The following is a 21,965-nucleotide window of genomic DNA, read 5'->3' as shown; positions in this document are numbered from 1 at the left end:
ACTTAGGCCCTCAATATCTTGGAGGATGTGCACCCACATTGATGAGGGTGATCTCAGGCTATTGACTCAAATGCTAATCTCTTCTGAAGATGCCTTCACAGACATCCTCAGAAATAATGTTTTACCAGGTATCTGGGCATTTCTTAGCCAAGTCAACACATAAAATTGATCATCACACCACTTCCACTCTCTTGGTTACTATTTACATAGAGTTCCATTCTTTCACTTTCAGTCTATTTGTCTTTGCATGTAAAAGAACCTCTTATACACAGCATCTAGGAGATTATGCAGTTGGTTTTTTTTTTAAACCTATTCTGCTGATACCTGTCTTTTGATTGGATAGTTTAATTCATTAATTACTATTAAGGGAGAACTTGTCAAGTTTATATTTGTTTTCTGTATGCCTTAAACCATTTCCCCTTCATTTCCTCTCTTACTGTATTTTGTTTGGGGACCTGAATCAGCCAAGACGGCACTGAATTCACTGGTGAGACAGGACCACTGGCTTTGCTCTGTAAACAGGAAAAGCCATGGGGTGTACTCTCTGTTCGAGTGCCACTATAAGCAGGGCTGTTGGATGAGCTACATGGCTTTCCACGTGGTATGGTTAGGTTCCCTGGTTGGTTGGACTTAAGGCTATAGTCAGCAGTGGGCAGGGTGACAAATTAATTTCCCTGCACAGGCACAGGGGGAACCAGCTCCATGGCCAGAAAGGCTCTTTGTGATCTTGACTCATGCTAACCCATTCTGCAAGTTCCCTGGCTGAATAGGACCACTTGCTTTGCTCTGCAAACTATCAGATCTACCTGTTGGACTCTCTGCTTGAGTATTTCTGGGCTGTGCAGATTAGCAAAACTGCTGGTTGGGACTACAACTTGGGCACTGACGTAGGAAATCAGTCTGCCTAGATCTGAGAGCTGGTTGCTACAAGTCCCTCTTCACTTCCTCATCACAATCAGATTCCCAGTGGTCAAACCCTGCATATTCCCTTGAAATCCTCATGACATGAGATTGCACTGGGGATTCCTAATAAGTGACTCACAATGCTAGTGAGCTCGATATCTACCCTGGGTTCTTTTTTTTTCTTCCCCAAAGGAGGAATGATAGGCTTAGAAGAGACCTCTCAGTGTGATGTTGCACTGGCCTGAGGGAGGGGCATTGTGGTTAGTGTGTAACGCCTTCTCTTATTCTTCTAATGTGGTCTGTCTTGGTCTCTGTAATGCTTTAGCCTCATCCCCATGTTTTAGGATTTTCTCACTGGTGTCTGTCTGTGAATAATTATTTGTCCTTCTTATGAGGGAGAGCAAAGTCAAGAATGACCTATGTCGCCATCTTGGTGATGTCACTCATGTTAATTGTTTCTTTTGCAGTGTAGAAGCTTTTAAGTTTGATGTCCCACTTACTGATTTTTTCTTCTGTTGCTTGTGCTGTTGATGTCAAACCCAAAAAAATCATTGCCAGACCAATGCTGAGGAGCTCATATTTTCCTGTTTTCTTTTAGGAGTTTTATAGTATCAGATCTTATGTTTAAATCTTTGATCCATTTTGAGTTAATTTTTGTGAGATGTGTAAGTTAGGGGTATGATTTCATTTTGTTTGCATGTGGTTATCTGGTTTTCCTAGCACCATTTGTTGAAGAGACAATCATTTCCCCATTGGATGTTCTTGTCTCCCTTGTCAAATATTAGAGGACCATATATGCAGAGGTTTAATTCTGCATTTTCTAATCCATTGGCCTATGTATATTTTTATGCCAGATCATACTGTTTTATTTACTATAGTTTTGTAGTATAGTTTGAATCAGGAAGTGTGATGCCTCTTCTTTCTCAGGATTGCTTTGCTATTGGAGTTTTTTGTTGTTCCATACAAATTGTTGTATCTATTTCTATGAAAAATTACATTGGAATTTTGATAAATATTGTATTGAATCTATAGATAGTTCTGGGTAGCATGGACATTTAAACAATATTGACTCTTCTGATTCATAAACATGGATTTCCTTCCATTTGTTTGTATCTTCTTCAATTTCTTTCCAGAACTTCTTGTTCTTTGTAGTTTTAATTGTACATATTTTTACTTCCTCTGTTAAATCTTCTCCTAGCTGTTTTATGATTTTCAATGCATTGTAAATAGGATAGTTTACTTTATTTCTTTTTCAGGTATTTCACTATTAGCATACAGAACTACAGCTGACTTCTGTGTATTGATCTTATATCCTGCAGCTTTATTAAATTCATTGATCATATTCCACAGTTTTTAGTTTGGGGGATTTTCAATATACAATTGACCCTTGAATAATGAAGGGGTGGGGCACCAAACCCCTGTGCAGTCAAAAATCTGTGTATAACTTTTGACTCCCAAAACTTAACTATTAATGGCCTACTGTTGACCAGAAGCCTTACCAATAACATAAATAGCCAATTAATACATATTTTATATGTTATATATATTATATACTATATTTTTACAATAAAGCAAGCTAGAGAAAAGAAAATGTTAGGAAAATCATAAGGAAGAGAAAATAACATTTATGTCACTGCATTTATTAAAAAAATCTGCATATAAGTGGACCCATGCAGTTCAAGCCATGTTCAAAGGTCAACTGTACAAAATCTTACCATCTGCAAATAATGAAAATTTTAATTCTTTCCTGTTTGGATGCCTTTTATTTCTTTTTCTTGCCTGATTGCTCTAGCTAGGACTTCCAGTACTGTATTGATTATTGGTACACTTGTATTGTTCCTGATCTTAGAGGAAAAGCTTTACATTTTTCTTCATTGAGTATAATGTTAGCTATGGGTTTGTCATATGTAACTTAATGTGCCTTCTATACCTAAGCTTCTATGCCTAAGCTGTTGAAGGTTTTTATCATAAAAGGACATTGTATTTTGCCAAATGCTTTTTCTGCATCTATTAAGGTGATCATATGATTTTTATTTTTCATTCTATTAAATGAATTGTGATATATCACAATAATTCATTTATGTATGATGAACTATCCCTGCATCCCAGGGATAAATTGCACTTGGTCACAGTGTCTGATCCTTTTAATGAGTTCTTGAATTTGGTTTGCTAATATTTTGTTGTCAGTTTTTGCATCTATATTCATCAGGAAAATTAGTCTGTAGTTTTCTTGTACTGTCCATATCTGGCTTTGGAATCAGGTAATACTAGACACCTACAGTGAGTTGGGAAATATTCCTTCCTTCTTAAATTTTTGAGAATGATTGGCATTAATTTTTCTTTAAATGTTTTATATAATTCACCACTTAAACCATCTGCTGGTTTTGGGGTTTTCTGTGTTGGGAGGTTTTTGATTACTGTTTTAATATCCTTACTTGTTATTGGTCTCTCAGATCTTCTGTCTCTTCCTGCTTCAGTCTTGATAGGTTGTATAATTCTAGGAACTTATTCATTTCTTCTAGTTATCTAATTTGTTGGCTTATGATTGTTCATAGTAGTCTCTTATGATCCTATGGATTTCTGTACTGTCAGTTGTAATTAAATTACTCCTCTTTCATTTCTGATTTTATTTATTAATCTTTTTTTTCTTAATTAGTCTTGCTAAAGGTTTGTCAATTTTGTTTATGTTTTGGAAAAAACTGTAGATTTCTTCTATTGTTTTTCTGGTCTCTATTTCATCTATTTTCATTCTTACCTTTATTATTTCCTTACTTCAGCTATGTTTGGGCTTAATTTGTTCTAGTTCTTTGAGGTGCAATATTAGATCATTTGTTTGTTATCTTCCTAATTTCTTAAACATGGGTATAATTTTATGCAGATTTTTTTGATAAATGCAGTACAGTACATATATGTATTTTCCTTATGATACCTAAAAGTTTTTAAATTCCAGTTAGTTAACTTACAGTATAATATTAGTTTCAGATGTACAATATAGTGATTCATACATCATCTAGTGTTCATCACAAGTGCTCTCCTTAATCCCTATCACCTATTCACCTGCCCACTGCCCTCTGGTAACCATCAGTTTGCCCTATATAGGTAAGAGTCTTTTTCTTGGTTTTCCTCTTGCTCTCTTTTCCCCTTTGCTTGCTTGTTTTGTTTCTTAAATTTCTTATGTGAGTGAAGTCATATGGTATTTGTCTTTCTTTCTCGGATTTATTTTGCTTAGCATAATACTCTCTAGATCTATCAATGTCCTTGAAATGGCAAGATTTCATTCTTTTTTACGGCTGAATAATATTCCATGGTGTGTGTGTGTGTGTGTGTGTGTATACACATATATTACATTTTCTTTATCCATTTATCAGTTGATGGACACTTGGACTGTTTCCATAGTTTGGCTATTGTAGATAATGCTGCTGTCTCTTAAGTCCAGTTGGTCCACTGTGTCATTCAAAGCCATTGCTTCCTTTTTGATTTTCTGTTTAGATTAGCATAATATAATAAAAAAAACAAAGCCATTGCTTCCTTTTTTATTTTCTGTTTAGATGATCTGTCCATTGATATAAGTGGGGGCTTAAAATCCCCTACTATTATTATAATATTATTATTAGTTCCTTTACATTTGGTATTAACTGTTTTATGTATTTGGGTGCTCCTATGTCGAGGGTGTAAATATTTACAATTGTTAGATCTTCTTGTTGGATTGTTCCTTTTTATAATTAGTGTCCTTTTTTGTCTCTTGTTACAGTATTTTAAAGTCTATTTTGTCTGATATAAATATTGCAACTCAAGCATTCTTTTGACATCCATTTGCATGATAGATTTTTTTTTCCATCCCCTCACTTTCGATCTGCAATTATCTTTAGGTCTAAAATGAGTCTCTTCTAGGCAGCATATATTTGGGTCTTGTTTGGTTTTGTTTTTTTTTTTTTCATCCATGCTGTCGCTCTGGGTCTTTTGGTTAGTGTGTTTGGTCCATTTACATTCAAAATCATTGTATTTGTATTTTGTATTTGTATTTATTGTTATTTTGTGGTTGTTTATGTAGTTTTTCTCTGATCCTTTCTTCTCTTGCTCTCTTTCATGGTTTGCTGGTTTACTTTAATGATATACTTGGGTTCCCTTCTCTTTATTCTTTGCATATATATTAGTGTTCTTTTTTGGATTTAAAATAAGCAGTATATTAATTAAAGACTTTTTTTTTTTTTACAATACAGGCAGTTTTTTAAAACTTAGTGGAATTTTTTTCATTTTTAAAAAATATTTTTTATAATTTCAAAATTAATTTTGGCAGTCATGGGAAAGGGTAGAGGCGCTTATTTCAGGGTCTCTGATTAGTGCCTTCTATCTAGTCCAGTCAGGTAAGTAAAGGTTCATGAGGGATACATTTTAAAGATGATGAAAATAACATTAGCCTGGGATCATACCATCTAAATAAAAGAAAGTTCAAGGACCAAGATATATAATTAGACTATACTCATAAGATCCTACTCTTAGTAATAGAAATACCTAGTATATGCAATATAAAAATAATTCTTACCATTTATTTAACACCTATCATTTGCCAGGCACAGTGCTAAGTGCTTTATAAATGTGATTTCTAATTCTAAAAACCATCCTTAGATAGATGGTTAAAGCTGTTTTTGAAACAGAAGAAGAAAATCAAATTTATTAAAATTTAATAACTCCTATAAGGCCATACAGCTGGTAGGTGTTAGAACTGGGGTTTGACTCCAAGTTTTTCTTCCACACAATACCTACTGTATAGAAAATTAGCAGAACAAGTTGCTGTTATTATTATTATTTTTAAAGATTTTATGTATGTATGTGTATGTATGTATGTATGTATGTATTTAGCCTGAGCAGGGGAGGGGCCGAAGGAGAGGGAGAGAGAGATCTCAAGCAACTCTGGGCTGAGTACAGAGCCTTATGCAGGGCTCAATCTCAGGATACTGAGATCATGACCTGAACTGAAATCAAGAGTCAGACACTTAACCAGCTGAGCCACCCAGGTGCCCCTGCTGCTATTATTATTTTATCCAAATTTCATTTGTAAAATCCCATACATGGCCTACCATTCTGATATGGCAATATGTAATTTTCATCATATTAATAAATAATGAAGGAAATCCATTGTATTCTTATTATGAGTTTGGAAAACAGTGTTGTTACAGATAACAGTAAGCTATTCTTTTTTAAAATTTTTATTTTTTATTTAAATTCAATTAGCCAAGGTATAGTACATCAATAATAAGCTATTCTTGTCCTGAGTTCCAGTGATTTAGAACCTGTTACTCAAGACCAAAAGCTCTCTGATTCAAATATAAAACACAGTATTCTATTTAGTCACAAACACAAAGATCTAAAATGCCATTTTTGAGCCATTTCTGCATAACAGTCCAGCCTACATTCATCCCTTCTAGAGATAATATTAAACTAAGAAGTCCTTGAAGAATTTACATTGTTAACAGAATTCAACATTACCCTAGAGCATACACAGATACAGGAAACAAAGCAAGGTCTTTCCACATAGCATAAGTCCTTACAATGATTTTGTCTTAAGTCAGTGTCTCTTCATGCCGCACATATTCCCCAATGTCTGTGATGAAATACCAGAATCACCATGGAATCTACTTTCCTTCAGTCTTGTGCAGACTTTGCTGCCACCCCAAAATTCAAAGGGATGTCTGTCATGGAGTACACCACCTCTCCTTGGTACTGAAAATTATTTTCAATGATTCAACCCAGTCTGGATTTCAACACATTTTTCCCATACAGGAAGGACTGCTCTGCTCCAGGCTTTATTCACACTTCATACTTGGCATAGGGTGCAAGGTAATCCAGAATTGTGACGTGCAACTGGATCTTGTGAGTCTTAGTGAGGTATTCCATGACACCAGCTTTTCCCTAGAGATGTTGGTGGCCAACTTCAGAATCTTCTCATTCATATAGTACCCCTAGTCATTGTGTAGCCTGAAACAGTAGTTGCCATTGGGCCTGTTGACCAGGAGCTGAAGATTCTCCCAAATGTATTTCGCTATCATCTCAAACATTATGTGGTCTCTTTTTCAATCAAAGGCTGCATTTTCCCACTGGGTTGCAACACTGAATCTACATGACTCAGTGGCCAGAAACAGAATTATTAGCGGTTTTTGACTAGTGGTTAGAACATCTTCTGTATGTAGACATCTATATTAAGTTGATGGCCACATAAGTTTGAACCCATTCTTTACTCCTCTCCCACCCACATTTTAGATATATGGAGTCATATTTTACATTATTTTGTTAACCCCTTGACTGATTTTTTTTACAGAAAGCTTATTTTAACAGATTTTGTTTTCTACTTTTCATACTCTTGTTTATGGTCTTTCCTTTCCACTCAAAGAGTCCTCTTTAATATTTCTTGTAGGGCTGGTTTAGTGGTCATGAACTCCTTTAGTTTTTGTTTGTCTGAGAAACTCTATCTCTTCTTCTATTCTGAATAATAGCCTGGCTGGAGGGGGTGGGGCTTGGTGTAAGAAAAGTTAAGTAGTGAATGCCTGCAGTGCTGGTTCTCACAGGTGGCAGTGTGTTTATGCTAGGAGGTGGGGGATGAGGCAAATGGCATCTGCCAGCTCCTTTGTTCCCAGAGAAGTCCCTCAGCAAACTCTGAGATCAATAACTAACTCTCCCTCCCATAAGCTCTTAGTACCTTTCAAACTGTTGCTACCAAGCTGTATGTCCAGGGGCTGTTTGCTAAGCTGGATGTTTAAAGATGGGACTCAGCCTCTAGTTGCCCTCCAAGCTCTCCTAGAGCCCAGCCTGCTGATTTTTAAAATTCCAGGCTTTAAGTCCCACTGGTTTCCAGCAGCTCATGTGTGGGCTTTCAGATGGAGTTTACAATGCATCAGTGGGAATTGAATACATTTTATGCCCTCTGAGAATCCTTTCTGCCGCTCTTGTGATCTCTTCCTTTTCGTCATCATGGACCTCCTTCCTCACTACTATGTATACTGTAAGAAAGAACTGATTCTCTTTGGTAGTGTCCCATACAGCCGGGGGACCTCAAGTGCCCCCACTGTCTAGTAACTACCATTATCTTTTCTTCTATTCCCTTATCTTCTCATCTCTGTTTTTATGAGTTTGACTTTTTAAAAACTTCTACATATAAGTGAAACCATATAGTATTTGTCTTTCTCTGTCTGGCTTATTTCACTTGCCATTCTGACTCCAAACTCATCCAGGTTGTCACAAATGACAAGATATCCTTCTTTCCAGTGATTGAATATTCCATTGTATGCCTATACTACATCTACTTTATCTACTGAGGGACACTTGGGTTCTTTCCATGTCTTCGCTATTGTGAATATGCTGGAGTGACCATGGGTGTGAAGATGTCTTTTTGAAATACTTATTTCAATCACTTTGGATATATGCCTGGGAATGAGAATGCTGGATGATATGGTAGTTCTATTTTTAATTTTTTGAGGACCTTGCATACTATTCTCTGTAATGACTGTACCAGTTTCCATTCCTATCAACAGTGTAAAAGTGTTGTCTTTCTCCACATCTTTGCCAACACTTATATCTTATCCTTTTGACAATGTGCATTCTAAAAGGTAATATCTTGTTGTGGTTTGATTTTTATTTATTGGATGATGTTGAGTACCTTTTTTATTATTTAAATTCAATTAACCAACATATAGTATATCTACAGTTTTTGATGTAGTGTTCAATGATTCATCAGCTGTGTGCAACACCCAGTGCTCATCCCATCATGTGCCCCCCTTAATGCCCATCACCCAGTTACCCCATCCCCCACCCCCCTCCCCTTCAGCAACCCTCAGTTTGTTTCCCATACTTAAGAATCTCTCATGGTTTGTCTCCTTCTCTGATTTCTTCCCATTCAGTTTTCCCTCCCTTCCCTGTGGTCGTCTGCACTGTTTCTTATATTCTACATATGAGTGAAACCATATGATAATTGTCTTTCTCCAATTGACTTATTTCACTTAGCATAATACCCTGAAGTTTCATCAAAGTCAATGTAAATGGTAAGTATTCACCCTTTCTGATGACTGAATAATATTCCATTGTATATATGAACCACATCTTTATTCATTCATCTGTTGAAGGGCATCTTGGCTCCTTCCACAGTTTGGCTATCATGGACATTGCTGCTATGACCATTGGGGTGCATGTGCCGCTTCTTTTCACTACATCTGTGTCTTTGGGGTAAATACCCAGTAGTGCAATTGCTGGGTCATAGGGTCTCTATTTTTTTTTTAAGATTTTATTTATTTGACAGAGAGACACAGCAAGAGAGGGAACACAAGCAGGGGGAGTAGGAGAGGGAAAGCAGGCTTCCTGCAGAGCAGGGAGCCCGATGCAGGGCTTGATCCCAGGACCCTGTGATCATGACCTGAGCCAAAGGCAGATGCTTAATGACTGAGCCACCCAGGTGCCCCTCATAGGGTCTCTATTTTTAATTTTTTGAGGAACCTCCACACTGTTTTCCAAAGTGGCTGTACCAACTTGCATTCCCACCAGCAGTGTAAAACGGTTCCCCTTTCTCCACATCCTTGCCAACATTTATTGTTCCCTGTCTTGTTAATTTTAGCCATTCTGACTGGTGTAAGGTGGTATCTCATTGTGGTTTTGATTTGTATTTCCCTGAGGCCAAGTGATATGGAGCATTTGTTCATGTCTGTTGGTCATTTGTATGTCTTCTTTGGAGAAGTGTCTGTTCATGTCTTCTGCCCATTTCTTGACTGGAATACTTGTTTTTTGGGTGTTGAGTTTGAGAAGTTCTTTATAGAACTTGGATACCAGCCCTTTATCTGTTATGTCATTTGCAAATATCTTCTCCCATTCTGTAGGTTGCCTTTTAGTTTTGTTGATTTGTTTTCTTTGCTGTGCAGAGTCTTTTTACCTTGATGAAGTCCCAAGAGTTCATTTTTGATTTTGTGGCCCTTGCCTTGAGAGACGTATCTTGTAAGAAGTTGCTGCAGCTGAGGTCGAAGAGTTTACTGCCTGTGTTCTTCTCTAGGATTTTGATGGATTCTTGTCTCACACTGAAGTCATTCATCCATTTTCAGTTTATCTTTGTGTATGGTGTAAGAGAATGATCCAGTTTCATTCTGCATGTGGCTGACCAATTTTCCCAGCATCATTTATTTAAGAGACTGTCCTTTTTCCATTGGATACTCTTTCCTGCTTTGTCGAAGATTAAAGATTAGTTGACCATAGAGTTGAGGGTTCACATCTGGGCTCTCTATTCTGTTCCATTGGTCTATATGTCTGTTTTTGTGCCAGTACCATGCTGTCTTGGTGGTCAGAGCTTTACAGTATAGCTTGAAATCAGGCAGCGTGATGCCCCCAACTTTGTTTTTCTCTTTCAACATTTCCTTGGCAATTTGGGGTCCTTTCCCTTTTCTTTTGGATAAGTCTGGACACAGGTTTATTGATCTTATTAATTCCTTTAAAGAACCAGCTTCTAGATTCATTGATCTGTTCTACTGTTTGTTTTGTTTTGTTTTGTTTTTTGTTTTTTGTTTTGTTTTGGTTTTGGTTTCTATCTCATTGATTTCTGCTCTAATCTTTATTATTTCTCTTCTCCTGCTTGGTTTAGGCCTTATTTGCTCTTCTTTCTCCAGCTCCTTTAGGTGTAAAGTTAGCTTGTGCTTTTGGGATTTTTCTAATTTTTTGAGAGAGGTTTGGATGGCTATGTATTTCCCCCCTTAGGATCGCCTTTGCAGTATCCCACAGGTTTTGGACTGATGTGTTTTCATTCTCATTCATTTCCATGAATTTTTTTTAAGTTCTTTAATTTCCTAGGTGACCCATTCATTCTTTAGTAGGATGGTCTTTAACTTCCAAGTGTTTGATTTCCTTCCAAATTTCCTCTTCTGATAGAGTTCCAGTTTCAAAGGACTGTTGTCTGAATATATGTAGGGAATAATCTCAATCTTTTGGTGTCAGTTCAGGCCTGATTTGTGACTCAGTATTTGGTCTATTCTGGAGAAAGTTCCATATGTACTCAAGAAGAATGAATATTCTGTTGTTTTAGAATGGAATGTTCTATATATCTGTGAAGTCCATCTGGTCCAGTGTGTCCTTCAAAGCCTTTGTTTCTTTGTTGATATTCTGCTTGGATGATCTGTCTATTGCTGTGAGTGGGGTGTTGAAGTCTCCTAATATTAATGTATTAATGTATTATTATCAATACGTTTCTTTACTTTGGGTATTCATTGGTTTATGTAGTTGGCTGCTTTCATTTGGGGACATAGGTATTTACAATTTTTAGATCTTCTTGTTGGATAGACCCTTTAAGTATGATATAGTATCAGTCTACATCTCTTACTACAGTCTTTGGTTTAAAATCTAATTTGTCTGATATGAGGATTCCTACCCCAGCTTTCGTTTGAGGTCCATTAGTATGGTAAATTGTTCTCCACCCCCTCACTTTCAGTCTGGAGGTGTCTTTAGGTCTCAAATGAGTCTCTTATAGACAGCATATGGATGATTCTTGCTTTTTTATCCAATCTGATACCCTGTGTGTTTTGGTTGGAGCATTTAGCCCATTTACATTTGGAGTAACTATTGAAAGGTATGAATTTGGTGCCATTGTATTACTTGTAAAGTCCCTGTTTCTGTAGATTGTCTCTGTTTCTTTCTGGTCTATGTGACTCTTGGGGTCTTTCTTTGCTTACAGTACCCCCCTTATTATTTCTTGCAGGGCTGGCTTGGTGGTCATATATTCTTTCAGTTTCTGTCTGTCTTGGAAGCTCTTTATCTCTTCTTCCATTCTGAATGACAGCCTTACTGGATAAAGTATTTTTGGCTGCATGTTCTTTTAATTTAGTACCCTGAATATGTCTTTCCAGTCCTTTCTGGCCTGCCAGGTTTCTGGGGGTAGGTCTGAAGCTATTCTGATGTTCCTCCCTCTGTACGTATGTAAGGAACCTCCTCTCCCTAGCTGCTCTCAGGATAGCTTCTTTTTATCTAAGATTTGCAAGCTTCACCATTATATGTTAGGGTCTTGACCTATTTTTATTGATTTTGGAAGGGTTCCTCTCTGTCTCTTGGACATGAATGCTTGTTTCCTTCCCCAGATTAGGGAAATTCTCAGCTGTGATTTGCTCAAGTGTACCTTCTCGCCCTCTCTCTCCCCACCTCCTCATGTACCCCATAATTCTGACATTGGTTCGTTTCATGTCATCATTGCTAGACACGTTTCTTCATGGGCTATTAGTTGTCTTTCTCTCTTTTACTCAGCTTCCTTCCTTTCCATCAGCCTGTCCTCTAGATCATTTATTTTCTCTTCTTCCTCATTTACCCCAGCTGTTAGAGCTGTTAGAGCATCCAATTTAGACTGTATCTCATTCATAGCATTTTTAAGTTTGGCCTGATTGATCTCATTTCCACCCTTAGAGTTTCTGTATTGTCATTTATGCTTTTCTCAAGCCTATCTATTAACTTTATAATTGCTATCCTGAATTCCATCTCTGACATCTTATTTATATCCATATCGATGAGCTCTGTGGCAAAAAACATTGCCTTTGGTTCTTTCTTTTGTTATGAATTTCTCCTTCTGGTCATTTTACTCAGAGAAGGATGGGTAACCAAATGAGAAGAGTCCAAAATATCAACCACAACCCAAGCAAAATACACCTTAGAAAAATCCAAGTGGTTGGAAGCCACCACAGAAAAGCAAACAAAACTACAATGAAACAAAGCAATAAAAAGGGGGTGGGGAAGAAAGACTATAATAATATCACAGGGTGGCCAATGCAGGGTGATCCACTTGTTCCTGACTGAATTTTGGTCTCTCTGTTAGAAGACACTACATCTCAAAATTGCAAAGAAAGCAAAACTTATATATATATATATATATATATATTTGAATAGAGTAAAAAAAGGACTAAACTGAAGCATATATCTATAAAATGTAGATGTAAAAAGTAAAAGTTAAAAAGCAATTTAAAAACATAAATTGGTAAAATAAGAATCTAGTTGAAATGGGAAAAAGATAAAAAAAAAAAAAGAAAAGAAAAAGAAGCAGAACATTTTAGACTGAAAGATAAAAGTCTTGAGAAAACACCTATAGCTCAATATACTATTTTCCCCTGGTGCTAGAGTTTTACAGTCTTGTGGGATCCATAAAGTTTTATTCCACCAGTTCTTCCAATCTGTCTTCTGGGGGAGGAGTCCTACTGTGCGACCTCTCAGGTGTCTTTCCCTGGGTGGAGTTGCCCCACCCTTTGTCAGGGGTCTGGCCTCAGTGTAAACTTATCATATATCTGGCTTTTGTTCCCTGGAGGTTTTCTGTGCCTCTTCAGAGGATCAGAGCAAAAATGGCCAAGCCCAGATCTCTGGCCAAGCTGAGAGATCATGGTCCTCCCCTCTTCAATAAACCCTCTGGGACAAACAGTTTTCATTTTTGTGTGTGCCAAACCCCGCAGACTCTTTCCATGTGCACCTACTGCAGTCCTCCTGGGGGGAGTCCCAGGGACCCGCAAGCACCCCTGCCCTTTGTGTCCTCAGGACTGCCAGTGGTGGTTGGCTTGTGCAGGCATTCTGCTCTGCTGCTCCTGGGTCATGGCTGGGTGCCACTCTACTGTCCTTTCGGGAACCACCACCACCCTGAGAGCTGTTGCCTGGTTGTGAACACAGCTGTTTTGCCCCTCCCAGGGGATGGTAAATGGCCCACACATTCCAGTCCTTTTCACGGTGCTCAGGCAAAGAGTGGTCACCCGACTGGCCTGGCTCACAGTTTATGGCAACCCAAAATGCGAGTTCCCTCCTGGGCTCACTGACCATAACCAGTTTCCCTGCTCCACTGCTTGGGTACTCTACCAGTTCAGGCATTCCCGTTCATTCTGTGTCTCCTGGGATGCTGAGACCACAGTGACCCACCTGGAATTCTGCCCCTTTCATCCCCTGAGCCCTTTTCAGTAAGGGATATCTCTCACTGGAGCGGATTTCTAAAGGTTCTAATTTTGTGCTCCAGTGTTATATCACTTTTCAGTAGCCAGCATATGGAGTCTCCCTCCCCCCCTCCATTTATTTTCCCATTTCTCCCCACAGATTCACAACTCTGCACATCCTACCTTGCAAAAATCAGTTGCTTTTCTACTTGTAGAGTTCCAGATACATTTTCTTACCTCTCAGGCTGAATTTGTGGGCGTTCAGAATGGTTTGATAGTTAATCCAGCTAAATTCAAGGGACCAGATGAAACGAGGTCCCCTACTCTTCTGCCATCTTGCCTTTTTCTCCTGAGTACCTTTTCTCGTACCTCTTTATTTGTATGTCTGCTTTGGAAAAATGTTTATTTCTGTTATTTCCCCCTTTTAAAATTGTGTTGTTATTTTGTTGTTCAGTTTCATGAGTTTTTTATATTTGGGTATTAATCAAATATGAGGTATGAAAACACTTTTACCCATTCTGTAGATGGCCTTTTCATTTTGTTGACTTTCTTAGCATTTTGTTTGGGGCAGTCCTACTTGTTTATTTTGTATTTTTTTGTCTTTGCTTTTGGTGTCAAAGAAAAAAAAAAAAACATAGTCAAGTCCAATGTCAAGGAGATAACCTCCTTTGTTTTCTTCTATAAGTTTTACAGTTTTAGCTATTAACATCCAAACCTTTAATGTATTTTGAGTTGAATGTTGTATATGGTGTAAGATAAGGGTCTGACTTCATTCTTTGTTTTTGTTTTTTTTAAGATTTTATTTATTTATTTGACAGAGAGAGACACAGCGAGAAAGGGAACACAAGCAGGGGGAGTGGAAGAGGGAGAAGCAGGCTTCCCACTGAGCAGGGATCCTGATGCGGGGCTAGATCCCAGGACCCTGGATCATGACCTGAGCCGAAGGCAGATGCTTAATGACTGAGCCACCCAGGCACCCCTTCATTCTTTAATTTGTGGTTACTTAATATTTAGCAAATACCATTTATTGCAGAGACTGTCCTTTCTCCATTGTATATCCTTGGCTACTTTGTTAAAAATTAATTGATAATATATGCATGGACTTCTTCCTGGGCTTTCTGTTCTGTTCACCAGTGTGTTACTTCAATGCCAATATCATGTTGTTTGGATTGCTATAGTTTTGTAATGTAGCTTGAATTTAAGAAGTGTGATGCCTCCAGCTTTATTCTTTCCCAAGATTCCTGTGTCTAGTCTAGGTCTTTTGTGGTTCCATACAAATATTAGGATTATTATTTCTATGTCTGTGATAAATGCCATTGGAATTTTGACAGGGATACATTGCATCTGAGGATCACTTTGGGCACAACAGACATTTAAAAATATTGAGTTTTTCAATAAATGAACATTGAATATTTATAATTTTTTGTGTTTTTCAATTTCTTTCATCCAAGTTTTGTGGTTTCAGGGTACAGATATTTAACCTCCTTTGTTAAATTTATTCTTAAGTATTTTATTCTTTTTGATGCTACTGTAAATGGCAATGCTATTTATACTTCTTCAGATATTTTATTGCATAGAAATGCAGTGATTTTTGTATATTGCATTTGTATCCTCAAACTTTACTGAATTTTTATATTCATTCTAACAGTTTGTTGGCGGAGTCTTTAGGATTTTCTGTATATGAGATCATATCATCCCAAACGGTAATATTTTTTTTTTCTTTTCCAGTGTACATGCCTTTTATTGATTTTTCTTACCTAATTGCTGTGGCAATGATTTCCAGTACTAAGTTGAATAAAAGTAGAAAAAATGTGCATCCTTGTCTTGTTTTTGATCTTAGTGGAAAATCTGTCAGCTCTCTTTGGTGAATATGCTTAGCTTTGGTCTTGTCGTTTATGGTCTTTATTGTGTTAGTATATATTCCCTTTATGGTCATTTTGTTGGCAAATTTTTACCATGAAAGGATATTGAATTTATTCAGATGCTTTTAATGGATTTGCTGATAACATCATATGGATTTTATCCTTCATCTTGTTAATGCATATCACATTTACTGATTTGCATATGTTGAACATTATTGGACTAAATCTCCCTTGGTGATGGTGTATGATCTTTTAATGTACTGCTTAATTTGTTTGCAAATATTTTTTTGAATATTTCTACACCTATGTTCATCAGGGATATTGGCCTGTAATGTTCTTTTCTTGTAGCGTCCTTTTCTGGTTTTGGTATCAGAGTAATGCTGGCCTTGTAAAATGAGTTTGGAAGTGTTCCTTTCTCTTCATTTTTGGAAAGAGTTTAAAAAGGATTAGTATAAATTCTTTTTAAAAATGTTTGGTAGAACTTACCAATGAAGCCATCTGGTACTAGACTTTTCTTTTGAGACTTTTTTGATTATTAATTCATCTCCTCAGTAATTGATCTCATCAGATTTTCTTCTCTTTTCTTTTTTACAGATGTCATTTATTTATTTGAGAGGGAAGAGAGAGAGAGAGTGCACAGGTGGGGGGCAGAGGCAGAGGGATAGGAAGAAGCAGACTCCCGCTGAGCAGGAAGCCTGATGCAAGGCTCAGTCCCAGGACCCTGAGATCATGACCTGAGCCAAAGGCAGATGCTTAACTGACAGAGCCACCCTGGTGCCCCTGATCTCATCAGATTTTCTATTTTTTCATGATTCGGTCTTTGAAGGTCATATGTTTGTAGGAATTTATCCATTTCTTCTAGGTTGTCCAACTTATTGGTGTATAATTGTTCATTGAAATCTTTTATTATCTTTTCCAAATTGGTGTTTTGTAATGTCTTCTGTGTCATTTCTTATTTTACTTGTTCTACTCCTCAAATGAGTGGCTGAATGGTAAAAACAAACAAAACCCAAATATATGTTTCCTGTAAGTGATTTGTTTCAGCTTTCAGGAAACATATGAACTGAAATAGAAGCAATGGAAAAAGATATTCCATGGAAATAGGAACCAAAACAGGGAAGTGACTATACTTATATTGAACAAAATAGACCTTAAGATAAAGAATGTGACAAGAGACAAAGAAGGTCATTATGCAGTAAAGATGATATAACATTTGTAAATATTTATGCACCTAACATAGGAGCAACAAAATATATATAAAACAAATACCAAGTGATCAGAAAGGAGAAATGGAGACACAGTAAGAGTAGGCGACTACCTAGAATGAGTCACAAGGAAATAAAAATCTGAGTGAGCCAAAAATGAGTAAGGAGATTGAAGCAGTAATAAAAATCCTGAACCTAAGAAAAACCTAAGAACAGATGGCTTAACTGGTGAATTCTATTACACATTTAAAGAAAAATTAACGAAATCCATTTTAAACTCTTGTTAAAAATTGAAAAGTAGATAACACTTGTAAACTCATTTTAGGAGGCCAGCATTACCTGGACATCAGAGATAAAGACACTTTAAGCAAAAAAATATACTGACCAGAATCCCTGATGTATATAGGTGTAGTTTCTCAGGAAAATATTAGCAAACCACATTCAACAGGACATTAAAAAAAAAATAATCAACATGATCAAGTGGATTTTTATGCTTAAGATGCAAGGATGGATCAACATAAGCAGAAAGTCTCAACCAACAAACTGTTAGAACTAATATATGAATTTGGTAATGTTAAAGGACACAAAATCAAGATATAGAAGAGTGGCATTTCTATACAGCAACAATGAAATGAACTATCTGAAAGAGAAATTTAAAAAGATGTCATTTATCATAGCATTAAAAACTGCTTAGGAATAACTGGGGCGCCTGGGTGGCTCAGTTGGTTAGGCGACTGCCTTTGGCTCAGGTCATGATCCTGGAGTCCCTGGATCGAGTCCCGCATCGGGCTCCCTGCTCGGCGGGGAGCCTGCTTCTGCCTCTGACCCTCCCCCCTCTCATGTGCTCTCTCTCTCTCATTCTCTCTGTCTCAAATAAATAAATAAAATCTTTAAAAAAAAAAAACTGCTTAGGAATAACTTTAACCAAGGAGATGAAAGACCTATACATTAAAAACTGTAAGACATTGAAGTAGACACACTTGGAAAGATATCCCATGTTCTTGTATTTGAAGAATTAATATTGTGAAAATGTCCATATTACCCAAAGTGATCTACAGATTCAGATCAATCCCAATCCAAATTCTAATGACATTTTCTACATAAATAGAAAAATTATCCTAAAATTTGTATGGAATCACAAAAGACCCCAAAGAACCAAAGCAGTCCTGGGAAAGAACAAAAGTGCAAGCATCACACTATCAGATTTCAAGCTTTATTACAAAGCTATATTAATCAAAACAGTATGGTACTGTATAAAAGCAGGCACATAGAGCAGTTGAATAGAATAGAGAGCCCAGACTTAAACCCATGCATATACAGTCAACTAATTTTTGACAAGGATGCCAAGAACTCACAATGGGGAAAGTATAATCTCTTTAATAAATGGTGTTGATAAAACTGAATATCCACATGCAAACTAATGAAACTAGAGCCTATCTTACACTATTCACAAAAATTAACTTTAAATGGGTAAAAGACTTAAACATGAGATCTCACCATGAAACTCCTAGAAGAAAACTTAGGGAAAAGAACCTTGATATTGGTCTTAGTAATGATTTCTTGGATAAGACATCAAAAGGACAGGCAACAAAAACTAAAATAAACAAATGGGACTACATTAAAAGGTTTCTGCACACTAAATGAAACAACCAATTGAAAAGAACCTACAGAACGAGGGAAAATATTCATAAACCATATATCTGATAAGAGGTTAATATTAAAAAATATAAAGGACTCATATAACTCAAGAGTAAAAAAACACAATTTAAAATTGGGCAATGAATCTGAATAGATAATTCTCAGAGATGTACAAATGGTCCAATATGGGTATGAAAAGGTGCTCAACATCACTAATCAGAGAAATGCAAATGAAAACCACAATGAGATGTTACCTCACACCTGTTAGCATGGTTATAATAAAAAAAAGAAAAGAAATTACAAATCTTGGCAAAGATGTGGAGAAAAGGGAACCCTTATATAATGTTGGTGGGAGTATCAAATGGTACAGCCACTATGAAAAACAGTATGGTAGCTCCTCAAAAAATTAAAAATTGAATTTTTATGATGTGATCTAGCAGTCCTGCTCCTGGTTATATATCTGAAGAAATTAGTACTTCACACCTATGAGACTGTACATCCATGTCCATTGCAGCATTATTCAGAATTGCCAAGATATGGAAACAATCTAAATATTCTTCTATGGATGAATAAAGAAAATGTGAAAAACATATAAAAAAGAAGGAAATCATACCTTTTATGAGTACATGGATGAAACTGGAGATCATTATGCTAAGTGAGGTAAACCAGAAAGAGAAAGACAAACACTGTATGGTATCACTTTTATGTGGAATATAAAAAACAAACAAACAAAAACTCAACTTCATTGAAATAGAATTTTGGTTTCCAGGGGCTTGGGGAAGATGGAAATGAGTTGATATAGATCAAAGGGCGAAATATTTCACCTGTAAGAAGAATACGTTCTGAGCATCTAATATACAGAATAGGGACTATAGTCAAAAATATAATATTGTATACTTGAAGTTGTTAAGAGTAGATCTTAAGCATTCTCACCAAAACAAACAAACAAAAAACCACCACCCAGAGTTACCATTAGTATGTATGCGAGGTGATGGACATATTAATTATCTTGATCTTGGTAATCATTCTTCAATATATATGTATATCAAATGATCATGTTGTACATTTTAAGTAGATACAATTAAATTGTTAAAAAATGGTTGAGAAAAAAGAGGTCTCAGATGGTATATTCCAGGCAGAGAATTTTCTCAATGTATGATGTAGCCAGGCAGGCCTACAGTCATTGTTACTACTTTTAGCAGTGCAACTTAAATAAGATATTGTGTCACTTTGAAAATCGTAGACATGGTCTGCAGAGTTTTGTTGTCCTAATATTTGAAATAATAACACATCAGAGAAAAACTTGAGCTGTGTTGAAGCCTGACATTTGGAGTTTTTGTAAATTACTGAATCTAATCCCATCTCTAATCTATTGTGGACTATTTGTTAAGGGTCATACTTAATAAGAACATACTCGTCAATAATTGCTTTATAGCAATTTACATTTATTTACATTTATATGTAAATGAATATGTATATGTAAATGAATTAAATTTCTTAAATATAAGACAGGGTGAATGAATAGGTAAAAAAAAAAAAAAGAGAGACACATCTAGGGGCGCCTGGGTGGCTCAGTTTGTTAAGCAACTGCCTTCGGTTCAGGTCATGATCCTGGAGTCCTGGGATCGAGTCCCACATCGGGCTCCCTGCTCAGCGGGGGGTCTGCTTCTCCCTCTGACCCTCTTCCCTCTCGTGCTTTCTGTCTCTCATTCTCTCTCTCTCAAATAAATAAATAAAATCTTTAAAAAAAAAAAGAGACACATCTATATATTAGTTACAAGAGACTCCTTTCAGAAATAAAAACATAAAACAATGAATCATGGATCATTACATCAAAAATTAATGATGTATGGTGACTAACATAACATAATAAAATTAAATTAAAAAGGTATAAAAAAGAAATAAAACACAGATGTAAGTGAAGAGATGAAAAAAGAAAGATGATGTAAACTATACCTATACCAGACAAAAAATATATTTTTTTGAAGATTTTATTTATTTATTAGAGAGTGAGCACAAGTGGGGAGTAGAGGCAGCAGGAGGAGCAGCCTCCCCACTGAGCAGGGAGCTGGACATGGGGCTCAATCTCAGGACCCTGGGGTCATGACCTGAGCTGAAGGTAGATGCTTAACTGACTGAGCCACCCCAGTGCCCTGACAAAAAAAGATTTTAAAACAAAGATTGTCATAAAAGACAAAGAGGGATACTACATAATGATAAAAGGGTCAATCCAGCAAGAAGATATTACATTTATAAGTATATATGAATTTAACACAGAAACCTCAAAATATATAAAGCAAATATAAACAAGCTTAAAGGGACAAATTGACAGCAATACAATAATAGTAGGAAACATTCCACTACATCAATGAATAGATTATCCAGAGAGAAAATCAGTAAGGATCAAGACAAGGATGTCCACTCTCCCTACTTTTATTCAACATAGTATTGGAAGTTCTAGCCATAGATATTAGGCAAGGAAAAGAAATAAAAAGCATCCAAATTAGAAAGGAAGAAGTAAAACTGTCACTATTTGCAGATTACATACTATATATGGAAAATGCTAAAGACTCCACCAAAAAATGATTAGAACTAATAAATTAATTCATTAAAGTTGCAAGATACAAAATTAATATACAGAAATACGTTGTGTTTCTCTATACACATTATGAAGTATCAGACAAATCAAGAAAACAATATTATATACAAGTACATCAGAAAGAATAACATACCCAGGAATAAATTTAACCAAGGAGGTAAAAGACTATACACTGAAAACTACAGGAGGTTGAGGAAAGAAATTGAAGAAGAAAAAATTACTGGGGAGATATTCTGTGCTCATGAATTGGAAGAAATAATATTGTTAAAATGTCCATACTGCCCAGAGAAATCTGCAGATTTAGTGCAGTACCTATCAAAATTTTGATGTAATTTTCCACAGAACTAGAACAAATAATTCTAAAATCTTCAAGGAAATAAAAATGACCCTAAATGGCCAAAACAATCTTGAGCAAGAAGAAAAAAAACAGAGACATGATGCTTCCTATGCTTAAACTATACCACAAAGTCTTTGCTTGAGGTGAGACATCCATCTTCTGCTTTCTGACATAGGTGCTTCTAGTGTTCTGGCCTTCTGACTCAGACTGAGATTTATACCACTGGCCATCCAATTCTCAGGTCTTCAGACTCAAACTCAATTATACCACTGGCTTTCCTGGTTCTCTAATTTGCAAATGGCAGATCATGGGACTTCTCAGCCTCCATAATCACAAAGATGGCAGAATAGGAGGACCCTGACCTCACATTATTCTACATTTACAATTAGATATCATCACAACCAGAGAGTGATCCAAAGACTGGCAGAACAAACTCCACAACTAAATATAGAGAAGAAGCTGTATCTGAAAGCTTAGGAAGGTAAAAAAGGCAGAGAATGGCTGCCCACAGGA

The 21,965-nt window shown here is 36.4% G+C and overlaps 1 pseudogene; it reads right to left on the bottom strand.

Moving 5' to 3' along the window:
- Positions 1-6,464: 6,464 nt before the first annotated feature.
- LOC102746789 (60S ribosome subunit biogenesis protein NIP7 homolog) lies at positions 6,465-6,991 on the bottom strand (annotated as a pseudogene).
- Between the last annotated feature and the right edge of the window lie 14,974 nt (positions 6,992-21,965).

This window comes from Leptonychotes weddellii, chromosome 5, assembly GCF_054177405.1.
Source record: "Leptonychotes weddellii isolate Sample4059 chromosome 5, ASM5417740v2, whole genome shotgun sequence".
Taxonomy (NCBI): Eukaryota; Metazoa; Chordata; class Mammalia; order Carnivora; family Phocidae; genus Leptonychotes; species Leptonychotes weddellii.
The sequence above is the reverse complement of the archived record's forward strand: the minus strand, read 5'-3'. Positions and strand labels throughout refer to the sequence as shown.